The sequence below is a fragment of the Hesperophylax consimilis genome, chromosome 24 (assembly GCF_061612785.1).
Source record: "Hesperophylax consimilis isolate HC1 chromosome 24, BYU_Hcon_1.0, whole genome shotgun sequence".
NCBI lineage: Eukaryota > Metazoa > Arthropoda > Insecta > Trichoptera > Limnephilidae > Hesperophylax > Hesperophylax consimilis.
Genome location: NC_142859.1, coordinates 15,083,795 through 15,111,205, shown reverse-complemented (window position 1 = coordinate 15,111,205; position 27,411 = coordinate 15,083,795). Strand labels below are relative to the sequence as shown.

At 33.3% G+C, this 27,411-nt stretch overlaps 1 protein-coding gene and 1 long non-coding RNA gene across 2 annotated transcripts in view; both read left to right on the top strand.

The window, feature by feature from the left end:
- Positions 1-27,411, top strand: part of LOC149411963 (uncharacterized) — a 591,119-nt gene that overhangs the window by 50,703 nt on the left and 513,005 nt on the right. The gene's annotated exons all lie outside the window — the stretch shown is intronic.
- LOC149411974 (uncharacterized) lies at positions 5,527-7,425 on the top strand. The gene is made up of 4 exons (XR_016304691.1): positions 5,527-5,693; positions 6,468-6,608; positions 6,854-7,000; positions 7,185-7,425. It is a non-coding gene; the product is annotated as an uncharacterized LOC149411974 (long non-coding RNA).

Here is a 27,411-nt window from a genome sequence, read left to right as displayed (position 1 = left end):
TAACATAGCTTAGTAGGTAGTATTTTTGAAAGTGGCTCTATGATACGAGGAACAGTGGATTTTATTTCATTTCCGATGGTAGAAAAAGAACAAAAGAGATATTTATATTTATTTGTGATATTTATATCTCAGAAACTTCACGTCAAGTTGTGCTATCCCTGGTTATATATGTCAACCTCTCTGTTCTTTATATTGGGCATAATAGCCTCGTTTTTGCTATTTAGTGATTTTTCACGAAAACGGCGCCATAAAAATTAGCCAAATATTATTAATAAATGGAAAATGCTTTTCTGACAGCCTTAGCCTTCCGAACGGACGTATCTGTATTTTTGATAATACAATTAAAAATATTTTAAGTTTGATGTTTATGGGTTTTAATTATTTGGAGTTGCAAAACTAACCAACATACATTAGTAAGTTGGTTGGTAATGCCGCTTGCAAAATTAAGGTTCTATAACTTATCTTCTGATGTAGATATTTTTCAATTGATCGTTAAAAAGTTTAAAAACGTTTTATTATTAGTATTTAAATATGTGTAAATTGTGTTTATTAAATCCTTGCATGCGCAAGTAAATTTTATTTGATTGATTTGTGTTATTTCACAAATTAGTAATATAAATTTAGATAAAGTATGCTTGCAGTATGTTCCAGAGTAGAAGATACTCTCAGTATTGCCCTGGTGTAAGACCACTATTCAAATTTGAAACGTTGCTTGAAATGGCTTTGGTGACAAGATCTGAATAGCCAAGTACTCCCCCGCCTATCTCTTCCCCATCTTCTTACCCTTCCCACTACCTTCAGCCTCACAACATACTCAAATTGGGGATTTCATAGACTCAATGGCTCCATAAGGTTGAGAAAATTATAAACAATTACTAACCCACAAAATATGTTTACTTATTACATGTACTTTTTTAAACAACCATGTGCATAAATAACTACATGACAAACATGTGAGTTAAATCTCGTTATATCATTTGTGTTTAATAAAGATTACATAATTATTTAACATGAAACTGGAGGCGGAAAATTAATTTATAAGCGTTAATAAACCAGCGTGTTTAATATCCCTAGCGTTTATTTAGCTCCTTTGTTGGAATTTTTCATAAATACCAAAGTAATTTCCCCCCTACAATGGCGGTCCAATTTTATAGCTTTCACGCCAAACCTTTTCTCTGTTAAATTTTTATGTTGGTTTATCCAGAGATTATAGAACTGTATTAACCGTTTTCCGGTTTAAAAACCAAATTATTAGAAAAATTTAAATTATTATAGTGACTCCAACCACAGAGGGAGTGCGTGTCCGTTTTTGTGAATGAGTACGTTTTTTAATGTGTAAGTTATTATAAAAACTAAATCCGCCGCTATCTTTTGTTTTCAAATAAATCGTGATATTTGATGTGAAAATGTTTTTGGTGAACTTAGGGGGGAAAAAACTTTTAAAAAATATATTATTTTACCCTAGATTAATGCCTAGCGAACGTGGCTAGACGGTCTTATACGGAACGACTAATTAAGGATAATGATAATCGTCGGCTTTTTCCGCTTGACCGCCAAAACTCTGCGGGAAGGCTCATCGAAGGAATGTTTTGCTGTCCTAGAGCTAATATATTTTTATTATTTTTTTGGTAAACTAATGTTTTTAAGACAATATTTTTTATGCATAGCACAAAGGGTAACAATTATTTTACAAGCAATAATTATTTGCCTGAAACACTCATCCACATTGAAAAATCTCCTGATAAAAGATACATGACGCCAACGGGACTCGAACCCAAATCGAAGAGACACGGGTTCGAGTCCCGTTGGCGTCATGTATCTTTTATCAGGAGATTTTTCAATGTGGATGAGTGTTTCAGGCGAATAATTATTGCTTGTAAAATAATAATATATTTTTCTTTATTCCGAAGCAAAATTTGTTTTTTTGCAGTAAGGCTTTCTTCAATATTAATTCTTTTAGTGCCCCTACATTGAACGCTCTACTCAGATTAAGTACTTTGGCCCTACCAATGTTCCATTCCTCAAATGGAATCTTCACACTCAAATAATTGCAGACATAATAAAAAAACCATGCATTTTTTTCAGAACGATACAAAAATTTTTTTCGACTAACAGCACTTGAAAATGATTCATTTTGCTGTCTGTAAATCTATTATTGAATATGGTATCATAGAATGGGTAGGTGGCACTTCATCTGCACTAGACCCAATCATAAAGGCAGAGAAAACGACTATAAAAATAAACCTAATCCTGGCTACCTAATAATCCTAATTACGGAATTTGAACAATTCATCAAATTTCAACGTTCATTTTTGGGCTCTGTGTAATTTATTATATCATTATAGTCTAGTTTCTTGACAAAACTAAAATAACAACAGAATTTGAAAATTATCTTTTAAATTTTAAGAACTGTTCAAATTCCCCTAAACAACCCGTCCTTAATCTTTAATCTTATGAATGTGTTTGACGTTCGGCAGATATACGCAAAAAAATCTTCATGCATCTGATATCATAAATACTACTATAACTATTGAAATATAAGTGTAGGTGTATTTATACGCATTTAAATGTACTTTTAAAATGACTGCCTCATCACAGGCTAGCCTATAGCCTTGTGAGGCAGGTGATAAAAACCCTCAACTTTTTCTATTCTATACATACACTACCTAGTGTCGATTTTATCAATTACTTAGTAAAAATATACATTAGGCATACGTATCATAGTAATAGTTGCAAATTTCTTCCAATAAAGATACATATTACTATTATATTTTCACAAAAATCATCGATATTTTCTTGAGTAATCTGTGGTATTTCGTCATTGAAAAATGATTTATTCACAATATAAGTTATGATGCAATTTAACCGCGTAGCATAAATCTTGAAATTATAATATATTGTTTCGCGCACACTGTAGAATAATTAAATAATTATTTCACTATCAAAAATTTAAACACTTGCTTACTTTCATTTTCACTTCCTTCAGTATAAATCGATTTCGATGTCTCACATTTGCCAGGCGTCCCGTGTCAGCTATTTTTTGTTTGTTTTTCTGGTAGAAAGAATTAGTGTGACAGCGGTGATAGCCACAATACTTAAGTATCTCAAAACATTGGGCTGATCTGAGACCTTTTTTGAAATGTTTTACCAGGAAAAGGTATAAATAAATTTGAAATTGAAACACCAAAACGCCTGTTGGAAAAATGGCGGCACTATAAAAAAAATTATTACTTGCAGTTTTTTTTGTACTTATTTAATACATACATATGATTTAGTGCAAACGTCAAAATAATACTTCTCAACGTATTCTACACATCGTAGATAACACTGGCGTAAGCTAAAAGCCACCTACAATAATGCACATCGCCAAATATCCACCTACCGAGATACTGCAGCGCTGCGGAAATGTTCCAGGAGGGATTAGGGCACTATTTCAGAGCACTTTTTCGCAACCGCATGGGAAGCTAATGGCTCAGACTACGCCACTCCAAAAATACCATCATCACTGCCATGGCTGCCTGGATGGAGTTCCCCTGATGGCCCGACAGAAGATGAGAGATGGTCAAAAAAACTCCATCATCGACTAATTGCATAATTTAAATAAATGATATTTTCTCACTTATTTTCTGTTTTTATTTGTTTGAATTATTGTGTTACTTTAATTTACGCTTATTTAATTATGTAATGTGTTGGACGATGATTGCATAGCACTACCCCTGCATATTTTCTGGAAAAAAGTATTTATTAATATTTGGAAAGTCAACAGCTCAATGTTATAATTTTTAACATTATTAAAAAAATACCACCAATTATAGATTTCCTTCCTGTGTTAATAAATTAACACGATCAACAGATCAAAATTATGTAAAACAAAAACTATGTGGTTTTAATAGAATAAGGAGACAGGCTGTACATAAAACAAATTAAATTCTTAACACAAACAACAACAGAAAAGTTACTGATCAGAAACACATTATTTTTATGGACGTTTTAATGCATTCAATTTGCAATCGAAAATTCCACTTTTAATATTATGTTATTGTCATTATTACATAGTCTGTTCAATGAAGAATTTTCCAATTTGAAGAGGACAGAAGAGCGTGTGGAAATTAAATTGAATCTCATCCATCCGTCTTTACCAGAGGTTTATTTTATACCTTTAACCCATTTATTTTTACGGTGTGAAATAATTATTTGATAAATTAATAGTTTAACAAGCCCTCAATTATTTTTTATCATTTTTTTTTCCTTTGTACGGGGGTAGAGCAAAGGACACATCGCTAGAAAGAGAGAAGAGAAGTGAAGAGAAACGAGGACTGTAAAAACCGAACAGTTTTAACATCCAAACTAAAGTTCGCTCTTATAATTCGATAAAGTGTGTGAGAAAAAACTTTCCTTGACTTTTCTTTCTTTCCTTTAGAAGTTCTTTATTCTGAAAACGCCTTGCATTAGTTCTTTTATCACACTTTTTTTGCTAGCCAACAAGTTTAAAGAGAAGAATTTATGTTGTTCCATAACAAAATTAAAGAAGACTTAGTTATGTATTCCAGTTTTTCAACTATCGGAACTAGTTTATTTTTCAACTTTAAAAATTCTTTGTTTTCGTTCCGTCGCCTTCTATCGCTAAGCATACCAAACTGACAACCTCCGTGGTAGGGGTAAGGTTCTCGAATTGCAAGCTTGAGGTTGCGGGTTCAAATCTCGGCGTAATCTTTACTTGATTAATATTTAATATTTCTCAAATTACTCATTTAAAATAATACATAGTATATTTAGATGCTCTAAGTATCGCCTTGCTGTAAGAACAACGTTCAGAATTGAAACGTTGTTTGAAATATCGAAGGCCGTGTTTTGTTACCAAATCTGAATATCCAAGAACTTCCCCACCATCCTCTCTCTCATCTTCTTGCCATCCCTACTATCTTCTGCTTCACAACATAACCCAATTGGGGATGCAGTTTGGAACAGTTTGGACTATTTTATATCCAAGAACTTCCCCACCATCCTACACTGAAAAAAATGAGTTAGCTAAAGTGTTAAGCTAATTGAAGTTGTGTAACCATCGCCTAAAGTTCAGCTACTTTACCTAAAATACTTTATGTGCAGATACCGTCGTTGTTTAGTAAAATGTGCTTGAGCTAATACAACTAAACTTTAATAATAGCACACTAAAAGCATACTTACCTAAACAAAATAATCGGTTTGGTTAATCAAGCTAAAGTAATTTACTAAACCTATTTCACTTTAGTAACTTAAGTTTATGTGTTACTTCCCAAAGTATTTAGCTAAATTTAACTAAACATCTAGTTTGGTTCAATGTTTTGTTCATATAGCAAAACTGAGGTTGGAATATCTAAATTTGGTATTTTTACATAACAATTAGTTGCTTTGCACAAACTTAGGCAAAGTGCAACAAAACTTTAGTTAAAATGTCCCGAACTTTGGTAGATCTTTTTATCGTCGCTAACGGTCGACGCGCAGGTGTTCATTTACGACGCAGTTTTCAGATCGCCACAGTTCGCTCCATACCCATACGTGAATTGACGTTCGTTGCGCGCGTTGCGAATTTATTTTTGAATTGAATTGAATTTATGTTAACCGCTGTTCCTAGTTCCTAGTGATAATGGCAGACAAAACCGTGGAGGATTATTTAATTTCTTGGAATCTGGAGGCTTACATAGAAACATTTAAAGGTGAGTTTTCTTTTTTCATTTTTTTATTGATTTAGAATTTAGATCATGGAACTATGATATTATATATTATGATAATATCCATTCTATTTGATTTAGAAACTGGCACCTTCATTATTCCATGACTCAAGTACCTACGCAATAGATTTAGAAGATTTGTATTTATTATGTACCTAGTTTGAAGAGTGCGTGTTGACGCTACAACCAAGATTGTGTCAGGAGTCATGACACAAGTTACAGAGAGTGGTATATAAAAAAAATAATAATTGGATCACTTGTATAGCGCCGTTTTTGTGCAAAATCACCTCAAGGGCGCCTTTATTTCTTTGTTTGTTTCCGCCAGTATTATTTTGTATTGAACGAATGTTGTTTGAAACTGTAGTATTTTCTAAGTTACAATTTTACCCTAGCCAGAAACTAAATCATAGCAGGTTATATTTAATTTTAATAAATGTGTATTGCAAATTATTAATTCGGACATAACATTTTGAACATTGAATTCTGTTGTTTTTTTTTTGGGAGGGATATTTTTTTTTAAATACAGGGTGACCACCCATTGTTAATGTTTACATTTGAAATTTTCATATAAATGAAATAATTTCATTATTAAAACTATTTTATCTCCGCTTGATTCATGATACAGGGTGTTCGGTATCTGCTGTTGTATAAATATACATTTTTTTTAATGAATAATTTTCATACCTTTGAAAAATAAATTTTTATTTTCTTGTTTTGAAATTTTTTGTATTATCTCGTCGTTTTTTTTCTTTATTTCAGACTCAAGCCATAGACTCGAAAACACTCCTGATAATATCTCAAGATGATATTAAAGAATTGATTCCGACTGTAGGGCACCGGGCACTGCCTACAGCACACATTAATGCGCTCAAGGATGTTATTAATCCACCTGTCATAAGTGTAAGTTTTTAAAAGCATTAATGATGACATATTGTATACCTAGGCCTTTTTTGGCTAACCATTTGGAAATAGTTGTACCGGACGCGATTTTGATACAAAAATAATAGTATTTAAAATAATAATTCCTGTAATTAATGAATAAATCGACTGCCGGGGGGGTCAAGCAATTCCAAAGGGATAAAAACAAAGCTTGACCCCTTCACCCTTTCTTTCCCCTTTGTGTACATACCCGCTTTTTGTTTCAGATTGAAGATATACCTTCAACTTCCAAACAAACAACGCCCATATATTATCAACACGATGACTTCCTTGTAAATGACATTTCCTTGTTGGAAAATAAAAACAAATCACAAAGAATAACGCAAGAAGCTTTTGAAGAGCAAATTTCGAATGTAAGTTAAATAATTTTAGTAAGTTTCAGATACCTAAGTAACTTAGGTTAATTGTTTTATACATTCCGATATATGTATTTTAGTAGTGGCAGCGTAGAATAGCCATCCTGTGACTGATATTATGATGATTATAGAAGTGGTTATTAGTTATGTAATCAATATGCAATTTAATTTTGTTTTCCAGGACTTACGCAATCATCTCCTATCAATCAATGAAGGGCAAGCACTTTTAATGCAGTTTGAGTCAAAGGGTCTGTTGGACAATTCTGCCAGACTGTGCAGTACTATTATAAGTAAGGAATTGCAGGGTAATCCAGATAGATCCATTACAAGCAAGAGATTTTATGAATTTGCTTTTCAAATCACCAAAGTCTTTAATAAAGAAAGCGCAGCTGTATATTTCACCCCATATGTGTGTTTTGGGCCTACCCAAAAAATTGCTGCAAAAGGTATATTACTAGACACATACAGGCAGCGCCGAAAAGAATTTGCCAAATCAGGACACAAACATCTTTTACTATATTTAAAAAAAAATTATAATAAAAAATGATAATATAAATGTGTGTATGATCAAACGTGTTTTCTTTTTTGAGGCTTTGCTGGTAGCTGGAAACAATATTTTGAGAGACGATTCTTAACAAAATAACTTTTATATGAATGAGGTTTTTAATAAGTACTTTCTAGTCTTACAAAACATAATATTTATTTATTTAGGTTTCATCTCTCAAAAGGGTTGTAATAAACTACCTGCAACTCAAAGTATTTAACCCATGATTCTGAATTATGGGTATAATCCTTCGAGTTGATGGTGGTTACATTTACACCCTGTATTGTTTTCAGCTAAACTGCAAAGCTGCACTTCCTATTTAATTTAGATAATCTAACCAAAAAGCTAAGCTACAGTACCTAAAGCTAGCTAGCAGTAGAGAGCTAAAACACCTATATCGGTAGGGCTATTACAACCGAAGTTTAGTTAATCAACCTAACCATTTTGTAATATTAACTAAATAATAAGGTTACTACATCTAAACAGTTAAGTTTTTCTAACCGAACACTACAAAATGGTTTAGGTATATAATTTTTAGTTTAGGTAACACAACTAAACACAAAGCTGTCTCAGCCGATTAGTTTAGCTAGAATACCTGAATCGTTAAGCTGTCATAAATACAGTTTAGGTAACACAACTAAACACAAAGCTGTCTCAACCGATTAGTTTAGCTAGAATATCTGAATCGTTTAGCTGTCATAAATACAGTTTAGGTAACACAACTAAACAAAAAGCTGTCTCAACCGATTAGTTTAGCTAGAATATCTGAATCGTTAAGCTGTCATAAATACAGTTTAGGTAACACAACTAAACACAGAAAGCTGTCTTAACCGATTAGTTTAGCTAGAATATCTGAATCGTTAAGCTGTCATAAATAAACTGCTGTTTAGCAAACAGTAGCTAAAAGTTCGGCAGTCACCACAGCAACTAAACTGTTTAGTAGATAATTACTGAAAATTTGGTAAATCGTACCTAAACATTTCTTTCAGTGTATCTCTCATCTTCTTGCCATCCCTACTATCTTCTGCTTCACAACATAACCCAATTGGGGATGCAGTTTGGAACAGTTTGGACTATTTTATATCCAAGAACTTCCCCACCATCCTCTCTCTCATCTTCTTGCCATCCCTACTATCTTCTGCTTCACAACATAACCCAATTGGGGATGCAGTTTGGAACAGTTTGGACTATTTTATATCCAAGAACTTCCCCACCATCCTCTCTCTCATCTTCTTGCCATCCCTACTATCTTCTGCTTCACAACATAACCCAATTGGGGATGCAGTTTGGAACAGTTTGGACTATTTTATATCCAAGAACTTCCCCACCATCCTATCTCTCATCTTCTTGCCATCCCTACTATCTTATGCTTCACAACATAACCCAATTGGGGATGCAGTTTGGAACAGTTTGGACTATTTTATAACGTAACATTAAAAAAATTAAAAATATATATTTATATAAATACATATTGTTTGTTATTTTGACAGAAGATATATATATATATATTTTTTTATTAATATCAATAGCAAAATTTGTACATTAAACCACTAGAAGAGTTTCGTTGGCGTGTACGTGTGCTATTTTTTTTTTTACTTCTGAATAAATTATCGAGCATTTTTAGTTTTGAATGCCGCTTTTCTTTATTGCACAAATAATTAGTTTCGTCGGCCTGTCTGAAACGTAGTAGTCGAAAAATTTATGAATTCATCGGGAGAAAAATAATTTCCCTCAAGGCCTTGTCATCTCTGGGGATGCTGTGTGGAGGATATTTTTTATATCAATTATACAGAAGGCTCTGAGGAAAACAATTCCTACTGAAGAGCGAGGCAATAGGTCGTGCGAGTTCGGCTGGAGAGATCAAGGGGTTTCCCTGAACCGGAACACTGTACACCGATCTGGACTCCTTTATACCAAGCCCATATCGCACATAACACATAAATTATAAACTAAACTTACACTTACACCATTAAATTTAATAATTTTAACTCCCTCTAAACACGACGTCTAATTTTTGATCAAATCTTATTGTTTAAAATTCTAAATAATGGTCTGGACTCACCAGAACTTGTCAATTTAATAAATCTTCATATTCCGTCTAGATCGACCCGACAATCTGATTTATTTTATCTACCCTCGTGTAGAACAAACATTCCAAAAATTCCCCAATTCCTCGTTTATGTGCACAATATAATACAAAATTTTACAGCATTGACATTTTTTGTAATAACCTAAAGAAATATCGATATGAAGTAATGCGTACGATCGATTATTAATATGAGAGTGTGGAATGTATCGGGAGCATCTCCTATTCTCTTTCTATTTTCCTCTTCCTATTTTCCTCTTCCTATTTTCCTCTTTCTTTAACACCTAATTAATTTTAAGATATTAAAACTTCATTTCCAATGAACTTTAACATAAGAAACTTCTGTGGCTTGACTTCAGTTAACTTGTATATTTATATCTATCATTGTATATTATATAAAAGCTGTTTGTTTCTTACAAAATAAATAAATAAATCTTCCGATCCGGCCCATCATGTAGCTGGTAGATAGACGCATCTGCTGCCAATACCTGAACAAAAGTCACCCCGTGAACCCGGACATCCCTGCTAAGACAAAAAACGTAGCGAATCTCTTGAGATGGCCCATTACAGAGTATTTGGTTATCCAATGAATGGTTTCCGGGGCCGCGGTAACCATACGCCTCTTACATTGCTACCGCTTCCTTCAGTCTCTATTTTTTTCCCGAATAGGAATAAATTAGTTCCAATGGATGGTGGCGGTTGGAACTCTTGTGTTCAGGGAGAAAAATGAGTATTGCTGATTTATTCAAATCTGATTAAAATGGGATTGAAGGCAGTTTTAAGTAAAACTTTTATTACACACCCAATATGTCGGAACACGTCTACATGCACCTGCATTAGCCCCGATAATATACAGGGTGTCCGGGGGTAAAGTGATCTAACTTCGGAGAGTGATTCTGTATGATTTTGAAATAGGAAAGAAGAATAACTTTTTGCTATGTTAACTTTTTGGTTGTTTTTAGGTAAAAAAAAAGTTGAATTATTTGTGTGGGAAGTAAATATTTTAGTATGAGGAAAAAATCGTATGTAAAATAACCTCCCAAAGTTAGTGTAGAATACTCTCAAACACCCTGTATAGTGACGAAACACGAAAATATAATGATTTTTATGAACATGTGTTCCGATATCGCGATAATACATCCCTTTTTACTAAAAGTTTAATAGGAAGCTTATCAATTTATTCGTTAAGAATGATGGTTTCGATGAATTTTGGGAAGATTCCTGAAGAAATGAGGTCAGATGTAACTGATATGTTCCCAAATCGAAAAACTTTATCTATTATTTTCTGCTGGAACTCACTGCGCCCAAGACCCTTAACTTTATCGTAACAGACCATCTGGAACCATTAAAAATGCTTAATTAAGAGTTTGACAGAATAAAATATAAATTACATTTTGTTCAAACTACAAGATTCAGTGATAAATAAATATAATAAACAATAATAAGCTTTGGTTTTATTCGCAAATTCATTATACTTTCAGAACCAATACTGAGAGGAAAATTGTTTGCTTATGAAGTCATAATATATAAATTACAAACAATACAAACAAAATGAACCTTTGTCCGTCCAACTGGGAAGGATTCCCGATTCAGGACAGCCAAATTGTGTATTTAGTACATAATATTCTTACAATGGAATCTTGATGCTGTCAAAACCAATTTTGAGAACATTGTTGATTGCATTCAAAGTGACAGGATGGTTTCATTATCCTTGAAAGAATCGCAAAGATTTAATTTATTACCAGGGTCAATTTGGATAAAATAGTAATTGCATTCAGAACAGATGAATGGTTTCTTTCGGGACATCACAAGTCTGAGATTCTTTCCAGGGCATTTTGGAGAACATTTACAATTGTATAGTTAAAATTTCCATATTATAAATCAGTATAAGACATATGAATCCTATAGTACTTTTTTTTAGAATTTCTTAGGTGATTTAGAAATAGAAATTACACATAACTAGACCAGAATATATGCCGTATGACATTTGAATTTCCAATTTTAAAATTTCGAATCTTTATTTATTAAATGACTAGTCATTATTATACAGTAATCGAAATAAAACCGCGCAAAAGATTCGTAAACTTAAATTTAAATAATAACAACAATGAAGATCAATTATTATGAACAAAAATAACAATTTTTAAACTTGAAATAAAAAGTGACTTTAGTACCTTATCTCTCGTAAGTATAAAAATACCTTTTGGAAATAAAAAATAAAATTAAAAATAATATAATCAACGCTATTAATATAACGCTATTAATAATAAAATTTAATTAACATTTTTTTTACTAAACACTTATTAGTTCATGTTAGATAATAAACTCTAACATTTATTTTATTTTATATTATAGAAACGAACAGTTCATGATTTACAGAGATGAAACAATAAACAGGAATAAGATACTTCACGTTGGGTACCTATGATATGTTTCCTTGTAATGTCTGCTAAGTGGTATGTTAATTCTTTAATTACCAGGTGACATTTGTAGTATGTAGGTGTGTATGTGACGTGTGTAATGTATGAGTGAGTGTTTCTGTGTGTGTGTGTCTGTATGTATGCGCATTGAACAGTTTAAATTATTGACATGATGCCACGTTTGAATTTGGGCAGTGAATCCTAAAACATGTCAATGTTAGAGTTAAGACAAATATTATTTAGAATATCAAGAGCTCGGTTAACTGGCGAATAATATGTTGCAATTGTTTTATAATTAAGCGCGTAGAATAGCACTGTATGTCGTGTACGTTTCAAAGGAAAATTAAATTTAAGGGACAGAAGTTTGTTTGTTGTCAAAATTTTAAATTTTGTGTATTTTTTTTTTTGAGTCAGCTACTACTCGTCTTTGCTGCAAAGTTTCAAATGTACACTCAAAGATATTGTTGAATTTATAGGTAAGATATATTATTTAGAGTTACACGTAAGGTAACTATAGTAAATGGTCTGCGTCCTACTAAAGCAATTTTTAAATATTGCTAGATATAATTTTTATTCAAAAAAAATTATGTGAGACTGCATAAGCGTCCCAACTACTCCATATTTTCTGCAGCCAGTAAGATTTTGGATTCTCCGATTGAGGTATGTTTTAGGCTGATAGTAATGGGAGAGGAAGGAGATGGTAAAAGGAAGGTGGAGAAGTAAGTAGTATTGACGAAATAAATTGTAACGAGACATGAATCAGAACAAGACACATAAAAATAAAAATAAAACACTCACAACTAGGAATTGAACCCAAGATCTCTTCTAATAATTATAAATAATTAATTAAAATAATAAACACGCTGAATAAATAGGTGCCAATTATTGAGTGGTTTAAGACGCCTGTCCCGATAAAATTAGAGATCCTCGGTTCAATTCCTAGTTGTGACCGTTATCTTTTTTATTTTTCTCTGTCTTGTTCTGTTTCATGTTTCATTTAGATTTTTATTTATTTCTACTGGGCTTTTACAGACGATCTCTATACGTGAGAACAATCCATTATAAAAACTCAGTTAATATACAAATAGGTACAACAATTACCAAAATCTACTCAATCATAGGACACTAGAATTTTCATATACCTAAATACAGATTAAAATATAAAAAAAATATAAATAAAAATTCAAAATTAAATATATGTGAAACACAAATATTAGAGAAAGTAAGAGACGCAAGTAATACATAATATAATCAGTGCAACATATTTTTTAACAATGATTTTATCGATTTATTAGTATTATCTTCTTCTTCATTGAATATGATTTACTTCATAAATATTCACCGTACAAAATTTGTTGACATCATGAATTAATATCACTATTATTTTACATCGTGATTTTACATCACGATTTAACTTCATTGGGTTAATGAACCAAACGAGATAAGGCAGAAAAATACATTCAAAACAAAGGAGGCAGTATAAATCTTTTATTTCAGATTTAAAGTCATCTTTGAAATAACGACGCATTTGTGCACTTTATTTAAGTGAATCTCAAAACTGAAAACCGCTTCATCTATTGAAACAACTTCGCAGCATTTTTCTTTTGAAAAAAAAAACTGTCTAAACAAAGCACTTAACAGTGACAGATGAGACGAGATACTTGTCATTAATAAATCAACTTTGAAGCTGAAGATCTGTGTGCTAAAGCAGTAAAGTCTCTAGAATGATGAGCTCTGGCGTCTTGACATTTAAACAACTTTTTTATATTTTTTTTATGTGTGAACTGTTCCCAAACGTCTGGAACCAGTGATACTATAGCATCCCAAATTGGAGTATGTTGCGAGGTTGAAAGTAATGGTGAAGGGAAGGAAATGTAGAAAAAGAAGGTGAGAAGTACCTGGCTATTCAGATCTGGTCACTAAACAAGGTTAAAGCCATTTCAAGCAACGTTTCATTTCTAACTGATGTTCTTAGATCAGGGCCATACTGATAATATCTTCCATTCTTAAACGTGTTGCAAATATACAATACATTATTTTAAATAAGTAATTTTTGAAAAAAAAAACTAATTAATCAAATAAAATTTATTTGTGCAAGCCGGGATTCAAACACGCGACGTCCAGCTTGATAATCGAGAGCCTTTCCCCTCGCCTTAGACTTTGTACATGCAATTCAGTTCTTTATTTTTTTTTCAAAACATTCAAAATTTAATTTTAAAATACCGCTGCATTTCACTGGACGTTAAATAACATGTTTTTTGTGTGATATATGCTAGCAATGCATATATGCAAGCACTGTGTTCGACTCAATTCTGATTGCTATACCTTAAGTGCGACGATCAGAGTCAGGAGAAAACTCTACCATTTGTAAAAACAACATGTTGGACTTTTCCTTGGTGCACGGAGAAAAATGATACAACATTAGTCATTCAGAATATATCGAGAAGACGTGTTCTTTTCCTAATACATATCATGACGGAATGCGACGATATCAGAATGTCAATTTGATTATCAGTGTTTTTATGAATATGTGTTCCGCCGTCCTTCTAAAACATTTGCTTTTTACTAGTACTTTATTAGGAGCTCTTTCAATTCTTTCGTTATAAGCCAGCAGTCCGATTTTTAACACGAAAACGAATAATTTCACCAGATTTTTAATAAATTAACAGTATTTCATATCAGTTAGTATTCTTCGTGTGAGTTACTATTTAAAGGGAATACGAACAATGAAATAAATAAAACATGAGCGTTCTCACGAAAGAAAACACGAGGATTGGGAAATTCTCACAACTTCCGGATAAATGGTAACAATTCCCCTTCCGCCCCATCGACCTATATAAGATGGGATAAATATTCTCATCTGATCAACGAATTAAAAACATCTAGATGGTTGGATAGCCGCCATTGAAAATGAGATAGATAACAGTATAGACTCAACCTTCAAATACGTGGACTGACATAAAAATAAATTTAAAAGTTCTTCGCCGAATGACCAAGAACTGAGAATTTGTTTAGCTTAAAAAAATCTTGGTCAAATTGCGTTTTAAATATTGTATTTCACTGTTACGTGTTATGCTAACATTATTTTATATTCATTAGCTTTATTTTTTTTTGTATAATTTTCGATAGCTCACTAGACATATTCTGTTTTAAAATGCATGTAAAAGCCCGGCTGGGCGTAATATCTAATAAAATTAAAAAAATTAAATAAAAGGAAAAAATCCAACACACTAAAGATTCAATACGGGATTAAACTATGATATTTTCCTGAATAACCAATCTCGTATTCTTGTGTCAATGAAATCTACCCCTTAAATATTTGCATATCGCTTCAGGCTTCTTTAGAAAGCTGTGTAAAACAATACCATATGCGCTAAAACAGACACCAATTCAAGCCTTATAGGAAAGGAGACCGGAAGAAATTCCAAGTAAAAGTAAGTGTAATATTTGTACTACATTTACATCATGTATTTTTTTAAGATTTGTTAAAACCCCTGCTAAAAAATAGGAAAAAACCTAAAATTAAAAAAAAAACACACCTTACTACATTAACCCCAATTATTTCCCCATTTCATTTAAGACAGTACAATACCCTAAAATCACGTCGGAATATTAACGATATAAGTGTTTATTGCGCAGATCTTGACGACATAAGTAATGTAGTCGTACAGAGAAAGTAAAACTCGGACAGAGAAATCAGAACCCCAAACTGGGGAATGGGCATTAAAATCTCCTAATATTAAGAATGGGGGGCTTAGTTGACGAACAATTTGCAACCAAGTTTGTTTATTAAAATGGATTGTGTGGGTGATTAAAATAAAGAATGTATCCTTTTTTAACTGCAACTAAGAAGTAAAAGTCAGCACTTTGGAAGGTTTGATGTTATTTATTGGGAAAAAGGTTGGGATTTTTTTGATACAAAGGCTCTTCCGTACCATCCGTGCAATCATCGCAGAGACCGGAGTACCCTCCCACATTAAAGTGGGTGGGTAGATGGATTAAACCATGTCTCCGAAATATAACAGAAGCCACAGAAACAATATTTGACTTTGAAACGTTAAGAAGGTTAGATTTGTTAAAAATAGCACTTCGGCTTGTTCGTTGAGGATAGATTATAATTGTTTGCGCACCCATTTGTGGGATTTTACAGAGATTAACGATTGGTGTTTAGAAGTAGTAAGTGGTGTTGTAGCTGATCGTATCCAGGAGCCCGTTTATAGATAAGGTTTTTGTACGTCAACTCAGTTGAACGAGAAGAAGTTGTTGTTGAGGATTGGAAAGATTTGAATAAAGAGTTACTGGATAAAGCCTCAGCAAATGATTTGACAGTCGGGAATAATTTAGAACCCTGCAGAAAAGACAAATGCTGAGAGGCCATAGAAAATTTGATATATTTTTGTGAGATTATTCTGGGCAATAAAATCCCAAGCAGTTGAAACACTTAGGTGGGGAAGAAGAAGGACATTGGGTAGCTGGGTGGTTTTCTTCACATTTAAACCATCTGGGCAGGGATCTGCAAGCAGCTTTGGCATGACCAAAACGTTAGCAATAGAAACATTAAGTGGTGGGATAAGTTTTCATTTCAACTGGTAATGAGTTGAAGAATAAGTATATATGAGAGGGAAAAGATTGTCCTTCAAAGGTGAAGATGACAGATTGGGAGGGTTCCTAGGAAATTTCGCCTTCAGAGTAGTCCTTGAATTTTAAGATTGCCGATATGTCTGGAGTTTAGATTAAATACCGGATATCTGCGATGGATAGATCGGTGGAGATACATCTGACCAGGTCCATGCGAGTAACATTAAAAGTAGGAATGTAAGCCTTGAAAATAGAATTTGAAGATATACATAAGATATAAATACGTTTTTAATAAAAATGATGGCGGCTGACCCTGTCAGAAATTCTACGTCGAGATTTGGCATCGACCCTCGGCTTTTACACCTCCAGACTACAAAGGTTCTTGCTAATTGGTAGGAATTTACAAAATTCAAGCGGGTGAATGGTTTTACCTTGTTCGATTTGCTGAGCCGGCTACGAAAATGAGGAGAATAAAAATTTGATGGTGGAGGTTGAAAAAGTGCTGGTGGGGACTGTGAAGTCGAAGGCGAATCGAGTTTTATTGGTTTTGGGGGCTAAACTTTATTTTTTTAGTTGAAGTTAGAACAAAACATTCACTGTCTGAAATTATTATATATTTACCATCAGGGGGGTCAGGAGGAGATTTGGGGGCTTAGTAGGGGTCCAAGGGGCAATTTTTCATCAAAATACTAACAATTACAACAAAAATATAGAAAATTACGAAAGCAAAGTTTCAAAATAACTGTAAATCAGCGGCGAAAAGTCCTCAAGGCACACAACATTACACTTTTTTTTGGCGCAGAAAACAGAAAAAGATTGTGTTTTGGATTATTATTCGAAGAAACAAAACAATGCAATATGTTATTGTTACGAATTCGTCTAAATTAATTGAAATGGGATCCTCGGGCAAACCCCTTTATTAGAGTGTTGTGTCGCCTTAAGCTCACAACTTCATTTCCACACATCACAATCTATTCAAAAAATGAAATTAAATGCGAAAGCTAAAAATCTCGTAACAAACAAAACGGTTCCATGATAAATCAACACATCGAAAATTCAACACACCTTTAAAAAGTGATATAAAGTCATTACAAACGATGAAAAAAATAATTTTAACCTAACTTAACCAAACCTAACCTAACATATTAACCCAGTTAATAAAGTTTTTGTTTCATCACTTTCCATGACTTTATATAACTTTTTAAGTATGTGGTGAATTATCATTTTGATGATATATCCGGTCACCGACAAAACATTACAAAATAACATAATCGAATATTAAATTACCTCAGAAAATTACGGCGTAGTATCATCTCCTTTCAGAAAGTACTTTTAAATTGATAAAATTTATAAATTTTTTACCTTTGAGCAATCTTGGTATTGCAATTTAAAAGATTGCATCGCCCGACACCAAACTCGTTTGTGGTTATTATTCGTCAGACTAAACTTACTAGAAGTAATACTAAAAGTACATTTGACTGCAACGAGTCTGGTTTACAAAGGAACTGTACTGTGATGGAGCAGAATTTGCACTATAATAGTCTATCTTGATTAAATTGTTCATTTTAACACCTTCTTGAAGACACTTCTGGGAGAGTTTTAATTTAATAACTTAACTAAATAAGCGAAATTATTTATATTTCTGTCATAAATTCTGTGTGCCAATTAATGCTAGGGCTGTCACACGAGTGGCGAATACTCTCAGTATCGCCCCGGTAAAAAGCCACCAGTCATAATCAAAATATTGTTGCTTGGATTTGTTTGGGGACTAGATCTGAAAAAACTAATACTTGCAACCTCTCTCTTACCCATGCTTTTTCCCTTTCTCACTCATATAAGCCTTACAACTTAATCCAAATAGAGATGCCATAGTCCCAAGGTTCCGGGCAGATTTTATGTGATTCTTAATGCGAGGCTCATACATACATTAGCTACACAAAGGCATTAGGAAAATAGTTCCCAGTTCTTCGGGGATGCTGTCTAGGGGGTCTTTTTAAAAAAAGGAAGTAGAGAAAATTCAGGGATAAGATACGATGGGTTGGTAGGAACCTGGGGGTCAGTGTGTCCAGGAGTGATCTGGCATGCCACTCAGTTAGTGGGCAGACGCATCTGCCACCAAGACCCGGACACACCCCATCCCATAAACCCGGGCACCCCTACTAAGTTTATTATTCCTTTTTTATTATTACCCCTACTAAGTTTACTATTCCTTTTTTCTGTAGAACAGTTCTGGCTTGATATTTATCTTTTATCTATTCTGTTGGTATTCTCATCAGTGACACCATTTATATAATATTAAATCATATTAGGACAGTCAAAGCCGACTAGATTACAGGCCTGGGCGTGCGACCACCAAATTACGACATTAGCTGTTTCGTTAAGTGAACATTACTGTTTAATATAGTCTAATCACACAAATTAGCAGTAACAAAAATTATCAATCGTTGCTATTATTTGTAAATTATCGTTGCTCGATGTCACTGACTTTATCACGACACTTCAAAATCCGTCGTAAGTAATTAAAAAACTACAATAATTTTCTTAAATAATATTCTACAATATATCTAGGTACCCACTTAACTATGTGAATACCTACACAAAAACTCTTGAATGGTAAGCTATGGCGTCATAAAATTTTGCGTATCTCTTTAGTCAGAAACCTTTAGGCTAACGACGCTATTTTCAGCTCTCCTGATAAATTCTCGTTTTTGTGTAAAATGTATTTCAGAAGTCGGGGACGTCCAAAAAAATACGGCACGATCAAGTGAATGAAATACTCTGTCCGGGTAATTTCATGAGTAAGAACTGTATTACTAGTCAACTGAAGTCAAAATTTTCCAATAAAAGTTTTTTATTTTATATTTATGAATTTATTTTAAAGAAAAAAGTAATCTGTATTTATTGAAAACAAAATCAACCCACCATGGAAGTGTCTTTCACTCTGCAAGGAACATTGAAAAAAAATTTCATTACATCGGAATATTTGGTAGCCCTAATAAAATACGCTTTGAAACACATTTAAATGCCATTTCGCACAATATTGTATTATATCCAGATATATCGCTTAAATACAGTCAGCACCAATGTATTCACTGGATGGTACGAATCACAAAAATCATAACTTACAACACACAAAATTTAAAATCAACATTGAAAAAAAAATGGAATACCAATAATGAATTGTTTTTTATAAGTCCAGAGTCAGTGCAGTCTGCACATTATAGCATTATCGGATACATATATATTGAAAACGTTGCACTTGTTTATTGTTTTTTTTAAGCAATACGATCTCGACTAGCGAGCTGAAGGTCGTGGGTTCAAATCACGGCATGCAAAAATTATTTTTATGTGATTAATTTTTGTTATTTCACACATTACTCATTACATTTTTTTTGTCTATTTGCGGCATGTCCCAGAGTGGAAGATGCTCTCAGTATCGCCCTGGTTGCGTTGCTTGCAATGGCTTTGGCCGTATTTGGTGACCAGATCTGAATAGCCAGGTACTTTCCCCCCTCCCTCTTCCCTCATCTCCTTCCCTTCACCGCTACATTTAACCTCACAACCTACCCCAATTGGGGATTCCATAGTCTCCCAGGGTCCATACGGTTGGAACTCTTCTGCGGATTCATATAAAAAATACACTGTATCTCCATAGTCTATTATTGATAAAACAAGATTATCGGTAATAATCTTAGGTTATTAAAATTTAAAGCGAAGCTTAGTGCCAAATCACTTTTTTGATTAATCTTTATAACGAATTTATATACATTATGAATACAAAAAAATATGCTTTAGATAAATTGAAGGTTTTCCTATCGCTTCGTTTGAGTAGAATACAAATAAAAAAATAAATTAATCAATAAAAAATATAAATGCAAACTACTGAAAAAAATATTTTTTCAATAGAAACGTATGAACGCATAAAGGAAACATCTTTAAAAAATACAGAATTATAGCTAAGATTATCTGTGACAGGTTCACTTAATTAATTTTTTTGCTTTATTATAAACGTTTCTAGACTCCGTTTGTCAAGCGATTTTAATGCCTATTACCTAAGATATAAGGTATACCAAGAATATACACATTTTCAGCTTATAGCTTCCTCTTAAGTTCATTAAACTTTAAAATGTTTTATACATTTACATAAAAAATGTGAATAAAAAATTAGATTTTTCGAACAGAATCAAAGCTTAATCAGCATTCAAAAATAGTCAAAGCGAGCGTGATCTAATTAACCGAAGCCTACCGTACTTTCAGGTACCTGGGATTTTCATTTCATCCTCGGCATAAATAATCCCAAAGGTTGGACAAACATTGAGTTCGGATTATATTTTAATAAGAAAAAAGATTGGGATCAATATTTCTTAATCGCGATTGCGAGTCGCTTCTAATCTATTTGTCTAGGGCGGGGGAGTTTATTTAACGCTAGCTCAGCTCTCGTTCATAAGTACAATTTTTTTTTAAATAATCCTTCACATGTAAAATCTTTTCCACAGGCATAACTTCAATATAATATTAAATTGCCAACCATAAAATAAATGACGATACTTCAAACAGATAAAAACCAAATTAAGTTGTGTCTTTTTTAATGCCCCGTTGAATCAGTTTAAAGGCGTGAAGAGACAGAGTTAACCAATTGGTTCACTAATGAATTCATTCGACACTTTTCTTTTATTTGTGTTCAGACGTTTTCAGACTCCTACTTTAGAAAATTTTTAATAACAAATAATAATACACATTAAATTAAAAACTTGTTCTCATCATCCGTTGAGTATTGGATACAAAAGAAATAATTATATTACATTATAGCTAAAGCAGAGGAAAATATAATTGTTTTTTTATTTATTTTATATCATAGAAACAAACAGTACATGATTTACAGAGATGAAACAATATATAGGAATAAGATACTTCATGTTGGGTACCTATGATATGTTTCCTTGTAATGTCTGCTAAGTGGTATGTTTATTCCTTAATTACCAGGTGACTTGTGTAGTATATAGGTATGTGTGTGAAGTATGTGTGAGTATTTGTGTATGTGTGTGTGTGTGTCTGTATGTATGCGCATTGAACATTTTAAATTATTGACATGATGCGACGTTTGAATTTAGGCAGTGAATCCGAAAAAATATCCATGTTAGAGTTAAGACAAATATTATTTAGAGTATGTAAATATTATAAGAGCTCAGTTGATTGTCAAATTAGATGCTGCATTTGTTTTATAATCAAACGTGTGGAATAGCACTGTATGTCGTGTACGTCTCAAAGGTTTATTTTTTATTTATTTATTAATTAACGGACTTCATCCAATATAAAACAAAGCGACACGAGATTTGGGACAATGTACAATGCAAGAGTAAAATATGGTATATAAAAGCAGAAACAAACAGGTAAAACAAAGAAATTGATTCAAAATATCCTCAATTGCATGGTGAACGACAAAAAACATTCTGACTTATACCAAAAAAACCAAGGTCTTGACGTGAGTTGAACATTCTAAATATTTTGGACAATGGTGAATTATAAGCATAATTAGTCGCGTGTTGATTGAGGAAGAGCAGATCTTTATTTCTGAATATACGAGTAGGTATATTGAATGTGATGAGTTCTAGTAATGTAGGTGAGTCAATCAAATTGTTTATAATTTTAAAGAAACAAATGAGATTAGATTTTTTCCGAAGATCTTCTAAACGAGAAAGGTTTAGAATTTGTTCAATTTCATAATACGAGTAATTGCCTCTTTCTAATCCTAGCCTCCTAGCAATTCCTTTTAGGAACCGATGTTGAACGGACTCAATATGACGAATATGGATAGCATAAAAAGGAGACCATATAACACAAGCATATTCAAGATCGGGGCGAACCGAGGAGCAGTAAAGAGTTCTAAGGGTTTTTATATTTTTACAGTCGGAAGTGGTTCTAGTGATGAAGACAAGTAGTTTGAGAGAAAAAAAATTGCGTAGTAACAAGTGCAAAATCGAGGATCGTAACAATTTTTTTATGTAAGTAAACATTCCATTTAAGGCAATCATCCCATGGGTGGGTCGGTAAAGAATCGACAAACACCGAGTGCGATATACCGAGAGCTTACCAGACCATATATTTGTATTGGGCCTGCAATCAGTGCAAACGGATAGAGGCGAGAATTAGCGATTTTTGTTTTTGTTTTTATGTCAATACTGCACAAGAGTCCTAAGTGCACTCAACCTTCTGGAGCCAGTGAGACCATGGCTTCCCGAATCGGGATATTTTGTGAGGAAGAGGAAGGTGGAGGAGTACCTGGTTATTCAGATCTGCTCACCAAACACGGCTAAGCTATTTCGAGCAACGTTTCAATTTTGAATCGTGGTCGAATTTTATAACTTAGGCACTTTAATAATATGACATAAAATTTCACAATCTCGTCGTCACTTGGTAACTGACTTGATTTACAGTCGTTTGTTAGTGTTGACACATTTAGGCGATATTCCGCCGTCTTCTCAGTCTCTTGTCAAATTACATTTAATATTTATTTATTTAATTACCTTTTACAATAGTCACCTTATAATACTACCAATGATTCTATTTGTCGTAAAGGCGGTAAATAAGAAAAAGGAAATCTGCAATACCGACTGTTTACTGAGCTACAAGCTACATAGCTTATCTGCCGACTGCAGAGATCATGCAACATGCATCGCGCAACATTCGACACGACTGCCTTAGATTTGCTAAAATTTTATAGGTGAGTTGGAAAATGTACCAATTTCTTTGATCATACCATTTTCATCACACAAACGACACATAACAGAGAGAGGGTTGTAAATGCTTTATTGCTGTTGAAGCTTCTAATTTAATAGTTTCATATTTGCTTTGTGGTCTGTTTCCTACCTCAATTAATTTACTGTAATGCTTTTAATAAGCACAACAAGTCTGATAGTTTCCACCTGTTAGGTAAACCTATAAGATTGAAGTGTTTTAATCATAGTTATTTTAAGTTTGCTTACTGTCTTAGTGAAGGCTTTTTGAACAGACTCCACCAAGTGTTGGTAGATTGCATAATGAGGGCGCCAGATGGGGGAAACCTAATTTTGTGTGCAACGAACCACAGTTACGTACTTATAATAGTGACAGTATTTTTAAATGGTTTCATAATTCCAGTTATCAAACGAAGTAATTTGTTTACTATCTCTTGAGTGCGTAAATGGAATCTTGTCTTCAATCTAAGAAAAAGCTAAGCTAAAAAGCTTATAAATTTATTATTTGGTAACTTTATTTGCCACAACGTCCAATCTTAAGTATTCATTCCAGATGAATTTCGATGAAATCTGGAAAAAATCTTTTCGTTTCATGAAAATTTCCAGAAAACATCGGCATTCTGGAATGTTGACATTTGAGATTTCATCCCAATTTATTCTTGTAAACATTTGAACCTACAGATTGATGGGTATTTTCCGAGATGTGATCGTAAGCTTTTATTTATTTAAGCAGCAGTGGGAACATATTTACTACGTTGGTACTTAATAACAAGGTGTACAGAAAAAAATTAGGTTCATACGTTGTTGTATAGTATTTTTTATGTTAGAGCCTACAAAAGTCCCAAAATACTGTAAAATAATACAATTAACTATGCGTGCAGCGTTTTCGATTATAAAATTGCCTAAACGTGCAATAGTAAGGCTCTGGTAATTCCATGTAGTTGGCAGATTAATCCATCGCAAAAGTTAAGCACCTTTTACAGTTACTTTTTTTTGATAAATCGGATATCCAAAAAGACCTGTCGGAAGCCAATTATACATAAATATCGACGATATTTTCTTTATTTAAATTCAATACAATATTTTTTTATTGCATTTTACTCATTTTGTGATTTTCTCAACCAACGTTCTACCGTACTCATCCCCGTAATATGGTAGCAATACATGATTTAGATTTTAATGAAAACCAGAAAAATATAATTGTGTAGAAGTAGATAATAAAATTGAAGGCAAAAGGACGTATATTTAAAAAAACATATAATTGCGTAAACCTTATTAGAAATAAAAATAAAGATAAAAATGAAAGACAAAAAGGTATTTTAAAGAAAATAATAATAAAAATCCAAATATAAAAAAAAGTAAGATTGTGTCAAGGTGTTTGTAAGAAAAAAGTCTTTCAGCGTTGGTTAGTTTATTTCTCTTACATACTGGGTTCACAGCTTACACAGGGTTTTCCAATAAGAGGTGTTATTTTGATATTCAATCGTAAGAGATCAATGGTTTCATTGCTTGTGTGGCACGTAGCGCCGTTTTGTTGAAAGTAAACGTTGTCCAGATCAATACCATCCAATTCCGGCCATAAAAAATCATTAATCATCTCTCGATAGCGATCCATTTACCGTAACTGTTGCTCCATCCTCATTTTCGAAAAAGTAAGGTCCAATGACTCCGCCGGACCATAAACCGCACCAAGCAGTCACACGTTGAGGATAGAGAGATTTTTCAAGAATAACTCTTGGCTTTTCCCAAGATGCGACAATTATGTTTGTTGACAAATCCACTGAGGTGGAAATGGGCCTCATCACTTAAGATGATTTGCATTTGATTCACTCAAGTGAAGTTTAATAATTTCAATGCGTTGTTGAAGCGTTAATCGTACCATTTTTATTAATGGCGTAGTTTCTACTTGTCAAATGTCAAAAAATGACAGCTTTAAAAGTAACATTTACCGAAATAGCGGGCTATTCAAAATAACACCTCTTATTGGAAAATCCTGTAGTAAAAAACAGAGTACAGGAAAGTAACAGCACGAAGTAAAGTAATTTTGATTTTAAACAATGATCAGTAACGTTCTCAGTAAACACTTAGCGTAATAACCTCGACAGAGGACCCGTGGTCTCTTAGTTGGGTTGAGGTTTTCCCGACAAGTAATGTCCCCGAGGGAGCTGTTACTTGAATTCCCAAGGAGGACCCGGAGGATTCTCTTGACTTGGTACTGGGGAGGGTTTAACTGGGCAATGACCACTAGGATTCTGTTACCTAGTTTAACCAGGAGACTGGATACTCTGACTCCATATAGGAGTGCTATATACCCTTTGGGGCAGGGTAGTGCCGGCCGGGGTGGGGGTAGCTCGGCCAACGGGGTGTCTTCCTGTACGGGTGGTGAGCTGAAAGTTGCTGAGCAAGACGGCGCTATGCGTGTGAGGGAGAAAGTATTCGGATCCGTGCATCGGACCAAATACCGCGCGCTACAAGATTAAATAAAAGCAAAATTATACCGACGAAAATTATACCGCGGACGAATTATGGACGAGCGAGCCAAATCGGAAGAGGCTGATTTGGGAAGACCCTTTGACCTCTCCAACCGGTCTCTTGACCTATATCCTTGCGCCGCACGGGAGGGATATACTTATACGTCACTCTTGGATTCCTACCCATCCCTAATAGATTTTTCCTTCCCAGAACTTCCTCTCCTTAAAAAAAAACCCACCACATAGCATCCTCAAAGATGACATAGGCCCTGGGAAAAATTATTTTCCTCATGCCTCCTGAGCGGGGTTGATGTTAAAAAAACGTAAGAATAAAAATAAGAATGGCGTTCTACAAAAAAATTATACTTGAAAACCTTAACAATAAAAAATGGACAATAGTTTTTTTGTTGCATTATTTATCCTTTGAGTCATCTAATGTTGCCATTGAAAGCAATTTAAACGATTTTCGCGACCTCTGTTTTTTTCCACATTTGTTTTTCAGACTGTGCTTGTTCGTATGAAAAAAATGCAGTGGCTGCCAAATACGTAAAACAAAATTATGAAAACCAAAATCTAATTAAACAAACTATCTTCGAATTGGATGCAAATCGCCCAATCTAATTAATTTATTATTAGGTGTCATTAATATGTGCGCTACCCAAAAAAGAAAAATGAAATTCTAATTCTTAATGTGAAAGATACCTACTCACTCCCGACCTACGTATAAGATATAATTTTCACTTTACAAAACTTTTAGGCCTATTTCACATTCACTCGAACTCTTATATTTACATTTACCTATTATTAATTAACGTGTATGATTCCTCAAATTAAAGTGGAAACATTTTGAACTGCTTACTGCGTTTTAAAGCCAATTAATCCAACTAATTTTAGGTTATATCAATTTGGAAAATTATGAAAAGCAATCTTAAATAATAAAATATTTTATTTGATGTAATAACTTTTTCATGCTACTAAATGTGGGCCTCACTTGGTGCTTTACATGTGATGAGATATTGGTGGCATTTCATTTGTTCATGTGAATCAATTCTCATAAGCGTGGCAAAATAGGACGACCCTTTCGCACGGAATATACGCTTCATTCGGTCAGTCTCGTGACTCGTCGGCTATTTCCGACCGGCCGCCAAAACTCTGTGCGCTATATTTGCTTCTATTCACGCTAAAATTGGAAATGGATCAATTCTAAATGAGCATTGCAATAAAAATAAAATAATTATCTTAATTTAAAAAATACAAAGAATTATTTGCTTTAATTTTCACTTCCTTCAACAAAAATCAATGTCGATATTTCACATCTGCCAGAGTCCCGTGACGGCTGTTTTTTTTTTTACACACAGTTTGAAAGAAAGCTTACTAAAGTAAAATATTGCTAGTTTATTAAAAATCCTGTCAAATTAATCGTACTCCTGTTAAAAATAGGACTGCATGCCATTAAAGAATGAATTGAAAGGTTTCCTAACAAATTGTCGATAAAACACCAATGTGTTGTTAAGATGTCAGAACACATTTATAATTTTTTTTATATTATAAAATTTCATCATTACATTTATCAGG